Source organism: Vigna radiata, chromosome 10 (genome assembly GCF_000741045.1).
Source record: "Vigna radiata var. radiata cultivar VC1973A chromosome 10, Vradiata_ver6, whole genome shotgun sequence".
Lineage (NCBI taxonomy): Eukaryota > Viridiplantae > Streptophyta > Magnoliopsida > Fabales > Fabaceae > Vigna > Vigna radiata.
In genome coordinates, this window is record NC_028360.1 from 455,735 (window position 1) to 463,457 (window position 7,723).

A 7,723-nucleotide genomic window follows, 5' to 3' on the forward strand; every position below is an offset into this window, starting at 1 on the left:
ACATTTTGCAAACCAAATCTTTATTCGCGCATTTAATTAAAGGTACTGCCTTTGGGCAGGCGTTGTAGGGTGCTAACACCTTCCCTACGCGTAACCGACTCCCGAACCCAATCTTTGGTTTTCGTGGACCGTGTCTTATATTTTTATGGTTTTTTCCATGGTTTTCCAGGATAAACTATGGTGGCGACTCCAAAACTTTTTTCAAATAGTTTTTCTTTGGATCGTCGTCCCGTCGCGATTCTGGTTGCGACAGATGGCGACTCCACTGGGGACAATTTGAGAGTCAAGCCACTTAATTAGATGCGTGAATTCGATGTGGTTTTGCTTTGCGTTTTTCTTCCCCTTTTCTTTATCTGTGCTTGGTATTTGGAATAACTGCATGTGAATTGTTGGATATTGAACCCTAGGGTAGAAAACATGCTTATATCTGCCTGGGAAATTTTCTGGTTGTTTTGCAGGTGAGGGTTTGGGTGCATTGCATTCTCCCTTCACACACACTTTGTGCATCTATTGAGTGAGGCCCTATACCCGGGTCTGAGCGTAACTTAGAATTAGAGGAGTTGTGTAGCAGTGTCACTCTGGGATGTACTTCCTGTTTGGCTATCGTGAGAACTCCAGCTAGAGTCTGTTCTCTTCATTTATGTTTCCACACCTAGTTGATTACTCAACTGTTGTGGAGATGCTGTGGAGGGGGCCATAGCTCTAGTGACCTTTGATCCTTAGGCTCAGGGAACTATCCTGGTGATGTTGCATATACTTGACCTTATATCTAAAATGTTGAACCTTCACTAGGGCATAAAGGGAGATGTGTGTATCCTTATAACCCTCACTTTTGTTTAATAAAATCAAGCACCTCGTACATATCACTGCATTCTTTCTTTGTTGCTCATGTTTTTATGGTCTTGTCAAAATTTTGTGGGATCTAGTCAAGAAATTATAAAGTTGTGATGACGGTAAAATGGAAATTAACATGGAATTTTGAGTCAATGGGTATTCGAGTTCCGAATTTTTGAAGAAAAGCATACGCATTGAAGTCAATGGGGGGCAATATCAGTCTCTTGAGGGATATGAAAAAGATGACCTTGAAAAATGCATTCAGGAATGAGTGGGAATTTGTTGATCCTGTCAGAGGTGGAGGTCCAGACAACAACAATTAGTGTTTTAGCCCAACACTATGACCCATTTCTAGTTGATGCCAACAATAGAAGAATTTGAGGAGACCTTAGATGTATTCCTCAAGGGAAACACTTCATACCACCTTGGGCAGTATATACCTGATTTGTAGCTAGCAAGGATAATGAAAGTTCCCCCTATGAAGTTGGAGAGTGAATTCATACTTAAAGGTACAACAGGGAACCTTCCTCAAGGGTACTTATGGTGGTTCTTGCATTGATTGACCGAGGAGGAAATGTGGGAAACATTCGTGAATGTACTAACTCTGAGAATCCATTCACTATTGGCCTAGCTGAAACTTATAGACCCCCGGTCAATGTTGTGAGCCAAAGAGAAGGAAAATGTTACTCTGTTTACCGGTGTCGTATGTGTGCTTCATTTCTCGCATGAGTAAGGGCGCTTTGAATGCCACATGTCCCTTAGGAACTACTGCAATGTAAACCAAAGATGAAAAGGGNAAATGAATGAACGCAGCTCTATGGAGGCTCAGAAGAGGGGAAGTTTAAATGGCATGTCTATTGGTAGCAAATATCATGTATCGCACGTCGTTGCAGGAATTACCCTATTGTCCCCCTCATGGGTATCCATTGTTGTGTGTGTGTCAAAAACAAAAGAAAAAAAAAAGAAAAAAGAAGAGAAAAAAAAAACAGAAAGAAAAAAAAAGAAAAAACAAAGAGAAAAGAAAATTTGGGTATCCTGTGAGAGAGTCATCAACACCTGCATATCTTACCACATTGCAGATATTCTGAGGAAGAGACCTTTACTGAAATGCTTCATGCTAGGGACACTTAGGGCAACGTTGTTCGCTTGGAGAAACGCCCGAGATCATGGACTATTAGTGAAAGATTCACTTAGCCAAATTGATCAAGAAAAGGGTTAAGACAATCAAGTTGCCATTCAAGTTAATTTCCCCTTACCTAAACTGCGAAAAACAAGTTCATAATGCTAAGCAGCGGGTGAGAGCAGTAGTGGCAAAACTGAAGGAGGAACGACATCGTCGAGCTAAAAAAAAAGAAGGCATCAAAAAGCTGGTGTTTCAGAAGAAAGAGTATGTTGTTGAACAAAGGGCGAGCTACAGAGTTCAAAGAGAGGCCTAAGATCATGGACCATTAACGAAAGATTTCCCTTAGCCAGATTGATCACAAAGAGGGTTAATACAGTCAAGTTGCCAATCAAGTTTATCATTCAAGTTAATTTCTCCTGACCCAAATGGTGAAAAGTAATTTTACAATGCTGAACAATGTATGAAAGCAGCAATGGCCAAACTGAAGAAGGAAGGTTAGCATCATGCTAAAAAGGAGACATCAAGAATTGATAATTCAAATGAAGGAACATGTTGTTGAACAAGGGCGAATTGAAAGTGAAGCCTCTCACAACTAGCTTCCCTTGCCAATGAAGCCATTGAAAACGTTCCTAAGTCATTAGCCGAGGCTGGGTCTGCATTGTCGATATTTTAACCCGCTTAAGGGGATTGAAACATTCCTCAATTGCTGCAAGAAATCAATGGGAGAAATGAAAAATCTGATGGTTAGGGCCCTAGGATAGTTGACCAAGACTGCATATACCTCACATTTTGTGAACTGCTGAATAATGAGCTACCCTGTTGACTCTGTTTCGTGTTAATTTCCAGATTATACCGGGGCAATCTTTTCACAGCTTTATAATTTCTGACTAGAGAATTTGAACTACGTTGTCTTTTCTTTTTCTTTTCATTTTTATTGTTTTTCTTTTTCTCTTTTTGTTTCATCTAATATAATTTACAAAAATTCAAGATACCCTAAAGGACTCGAACCAGTTACCAAATCTTGGAGAACTAAGGAGAAGTTCAAGAAGGGATGAAAGTTGATCTCCAACAATTGAAGGGGCAAATGAGCCAAGCCTTAAAGGCCCCGAATGCCTTACAGGGAATTGGAGATTCGTGTGCACCACGACTGCAACAAAGAGTATCAGAGACCCAAATTTTCCCTTACATGGTCTTCCCCTAAATTACACTTCACCCTCAGGAGCGTACTTGGGGCAAATTCACACTCAAAAGGCCGAAGATAACGCATTTGAAGTGGAGAACAAGCTTGGGGCAACCACTTTCATGGTCCCTAGGAAAATGCTTTAATCAAGTATTGTGAGCATAACGATGACGAGGCAATCTGAGTTGAAATATTCTTTCTTTGTTTGCACATCAGTGGATGTTGAGGTTGAAAAGGGTAAATTTGAAATGCTGAAAAAGGATGACAGCCATAGAAGGTGAATGAAGCGCTAGGTCTGAAAATATTGCAAGGCTTGCTTAGTCCCAAATCTGATGATGCATTCAAAAGTTTAAATTTTCCAAAGGTGAGAAATATAGAGGGACCATTTGCCTTAAGACTCATCTCATGGCATATGACAAGAAAACGATTGTGTGTGCATATGATGAAAAGTTGCTAATTCATTTCTTCCGAGGTGGATTGGCTGGCATGCCACTAAACTGGGGCAATCATCTTGAACCTTAGTGCATCCAGTATTGGGAGAATCTGGTGGATGCTTTCTTGAAGCATTTCGAATATAACACGAATGTGACATCTCATGGATTACAACTACAGAGCATGGTGAAAAAGCCGTCAAAATCATTCAAAGAGTATACCCAAAGGTGGAAAGAATGTTGCTCAAGGAAAGTCTGTTATGAGTGATAATGAGATGGTTGACACATTCCTAAATACTCTGCGATCACCCTTCATGAGACCATGGTGAGCAGTGTTCCTCAAACTTTGTAGACTTGAGGATACTTGAAGAAAGAATTGAGGTTAGTGTGAGGATTGGAACGGTCATGCAAGGTCATACCATGATAGCAAATATGAACAAGTCGAGTTTAAGCTTGCGAAGAGAAGAAAGCAAAGAGTTTAATCACCTCTTATAGCTCAAATCCCGTTGGCCTACCCTTCACTTGAAATAATTGCAAGACAAATGGGATACTTGATCCAAACTTAACTCTCACTAAGCTGTTGGGCAGGAAAATGTTTGATCAAGAGAAAAGGCTACGAGCTTCATTCCTATACATATGACTTAAGCAACGTTGCTTCCAAGTTTGCTTCAAAAAGGCCTTGTCTCTAATTGTTACATGAAGCCTTTAGACTCTCAATACTTACGATACGAAAGGTATTTACCGCAAAGAGGCTATCGATCATTCCACCAAAAATGTCTGTTGTCAAGTGCAAAGACAAGTTTTGATCGGTTCAGAATTATTAAAGTGTAAAGAAAGTCAACCCTACACTAAGGCAAGGCTTGAGAATGTCTATACAGATGCTATGAAACAATGATGCGGGCTTTAGAACCACATAAGAAAACATAAGCCATCGTACAAGTGATTTTGATGTTGTGAAATATATTGCCAAGAGATCTGTGTTCATTGATATCGTGCTGTCATCCATGACTTTAAATGCGAACTTTCTCTACAGGGTCTCTCCAAGTAGGGCTGGAAATCGAGTTCTGAAAGGGTATTGTGAAAAATTTGAAAAAATGATGGCAATCTTGAGTCATTTGTCTTTCTTGCAAATTTTCAAACTCTTGTTTTTGGAAAATAAAAAAAAATGATGAAAAATGGCAATAAAAACAAAAGTTGTAGTGTCAGACTTTTCTGAGGTCAAATGTTAAATCAAAAATAACGATTTTGACGTTTCTCACAAGACGTTTGTGCACATGCTGCTTGAAAACCTTCACCCTTCACTTTTCCAAAATAAAGGATTTCCCCTTAACAAACATCATCGCTGCCCTCAATAACAAAGAAAACCTTTTCACAGGGGCAGATTGGCTTGGCTAAATTTTTCCTCGCCTGCGCTAGTAGGGTGATCCCCGAATCCATCGAGACAAAATAAAAAAACATGAGGCAAAAAAAAAACATATATAAAAAAGGAAGAATAAAAAAAAGAATAAACCCACTAGATTGAAAACCCGAAAGGGCAGTCTAGAAACGAAAAAGCAAGAAAAAAACGACTCATGTTGAGGTATCCAGTCGCAAAATTAATCTTTTGAAAATAAAGCAATCAGAGTTCAAAATGATGTGTGGCCTTCTCGTCTTTACCTAAAAGCAAAAATATATCCATTGTCATCCCATTTGAGCTAAAAATAAATTCTTTTTCAAAATCATCCCCAAGCAAGGGTTGTCATCAGGTAGGAGTCAACTCATGATGCAAATAAGAGCACTCAATGATCAAACGAAGAGAATACATCAAGAAGAGTGAATAAAAAAACAAAGAAAAACAAAAAGAACAAAAAATCACAAAGTGATGATGAGCAAAGAGAATGAAAATCAAAGTTCGAGAAAAAACAAAGTGCTCAAAAGATCAAATAGTTGATGCAATGTCTAAATGATAACCCTTGTTTCAAAAAATATAACCAACAAACATTCATTTGGGCCTTTATATCCTTTCTTTCAATACCTTTTAGCCCTTAGCCACGTTACAAGCTTAATAAAGTCCACGCAGATTGGATAATGTTTGCTAAAATTTTCATAAAGCTTAATTTCGCGATAAGGGGAAATGACTTTCAATGTGTCGGAAAAAAGAAAAAAAAAAGAGAAAAAAAAGAGAAAAGAAGAAAAAATAAATGTCTCAAGAAAAGGGGATCTTCCTGCCAACTAGCCAGAAGCATGCAAAAAGAAAAATCAAACCAATTGGGGGCCACCCTTGTAGCCGATCCTGTACATGTCCACTACCTCTTCCAAACTGAACCCCTTGCCGAAGAAAAACTGGGGCAACTTTGTGAACTTCACACGAACTTTTCATCAACCCATACCACGAAAAAAACTGGGGCAGCCTTGTAAGTCTCACACAAAATTTCATCAATCCACAATCTCATGACTGGGGCAACTTTACAAGTCTCACTTGATTTTTTGTCACCCTAATTTTCATGGATCCAAACCCCAACTCATTTTCCTAAACACAAAACCGGAGCAAAATTTTTGATATATTGTGTTTCGTCTTGGCACTCACATATTACGTCTCCTTTGAGGATTGAAGTACCCATGTGATGGTCCCAGTCTTCCAAATCATTTCAAATGACTCTCATTCTCCTTTCTCCGTTTGCCAATAAATTCAAGCATGTGTGCATTGATGTCAAGAAAGAAAATGTCAAACATATAATCATATCTAGCATTAGACCTCGGATGTATGACATTACTCTGATTTCACAAAATCTTGAAAATAAAGACCAGTTTGATAATTGCAAGTGAGATGACTGACTCAAGCAAAGAAATGCAAAACAAAGCAAATGCTTTTCATCAATCCATCAAAAAGAGTTTTTCGGATCGAAACACTCTTCATTCATATGAATGGTTATCGAATCCTTCTTCTTCAAAAATACAAAAAGAATAACATTCAGATTTTTCTCTTTCAAGACATATTGTTTCAAAAATCAAATTTCTATCAAAATTGAAAAACATTTCACAAAATTATGAATTTCAAGAATTTCACAATTTATAAGCCCAGCTCGCCTGGCCCAAAAGCCCAGTTTCATCTGGCCATTTCAAAATCCCAAAAGCCCAGTTCATCTGGCAATTTCAAAATTTCAAAAGCCCAGTTCATCTGGCAATTTCAAAATTTCAAAAGCCTAGTTTCGTCTGGCAATTTCAAATGTCAAAAGCCCAGTTCATTTGGCAATTTCAAAATTTCAAAAGCCCAGTTCATCTGGCAATTTCAAAATTTCAAAAGCCCAGTTTCCGCACTGGCCCCTAAGCCCAGTTTCCACACTGGCCCCTAAGCCCAGTTTCCACATTGGCCCATAAGCCCAGTTTCCACACTGGCCCCTAAGCCCAGTTTCCACGCCGACCCATAAGCCCAGCTCGCCTGGCCCATAATCCTAGTTTCACCTGGCCCATAAGCCCAGTTTTGTCTGACACCCAAAGCCCAGCTCGTCTGGCACCTCAAGCTCAAGTTTTTCTTTCTGTTATCGGCCCTCTGCGTGGCAATGGTCGGATTTAAATTTCTGTTCTGTGAGTTTGGCCCTCTGCGAGGCAATGGTCAAATCCAGGTTTTATTTTTCTGTTATCGGCCTTCTGCGTGGCAATGGTCGGATTTAAATTTTTGTTCTGTGAGTTTGGCCCTCTGCGAGGCAATGGTCAAATCCAGGTTTTATTTTTCTGTTATCGGCCCTCTGCGTTCTGCGAGTTTGGCCCTCTGCGAGGCAATGGTCAAATCCAGGTTTTATTTTTCTGTTATCGGCCCTCTGCGTGGCAATGGTCGGATTTAAATTTCTGTTCTGCGAGTTTGGCCCTCTACGAGGCAATGGTCGGATTTAAATTTCTGTTCTGTGAGTTTGGCCCTCTGCGAGGCAATGGTCAAATCCAGGTTTTAGTTTTCTGTTATTGGCCCTCTGCTTGACATTGGTCTTTTGGCATCGCGACTTAAATCATTTTTTCGTTCGCTTTCTTTCGTATTTGAAACCCAGACGAAATTAGTGTTTCTATCTTTACTTAACTTTTACTCAGATAATACGAAAATATCACATTTTCCTATTATCCAGTAAAATCTAAGTAAAGAGGGGCAGCTGTCAACACCCAATTTCGTTCGGGTGACTAAATAAT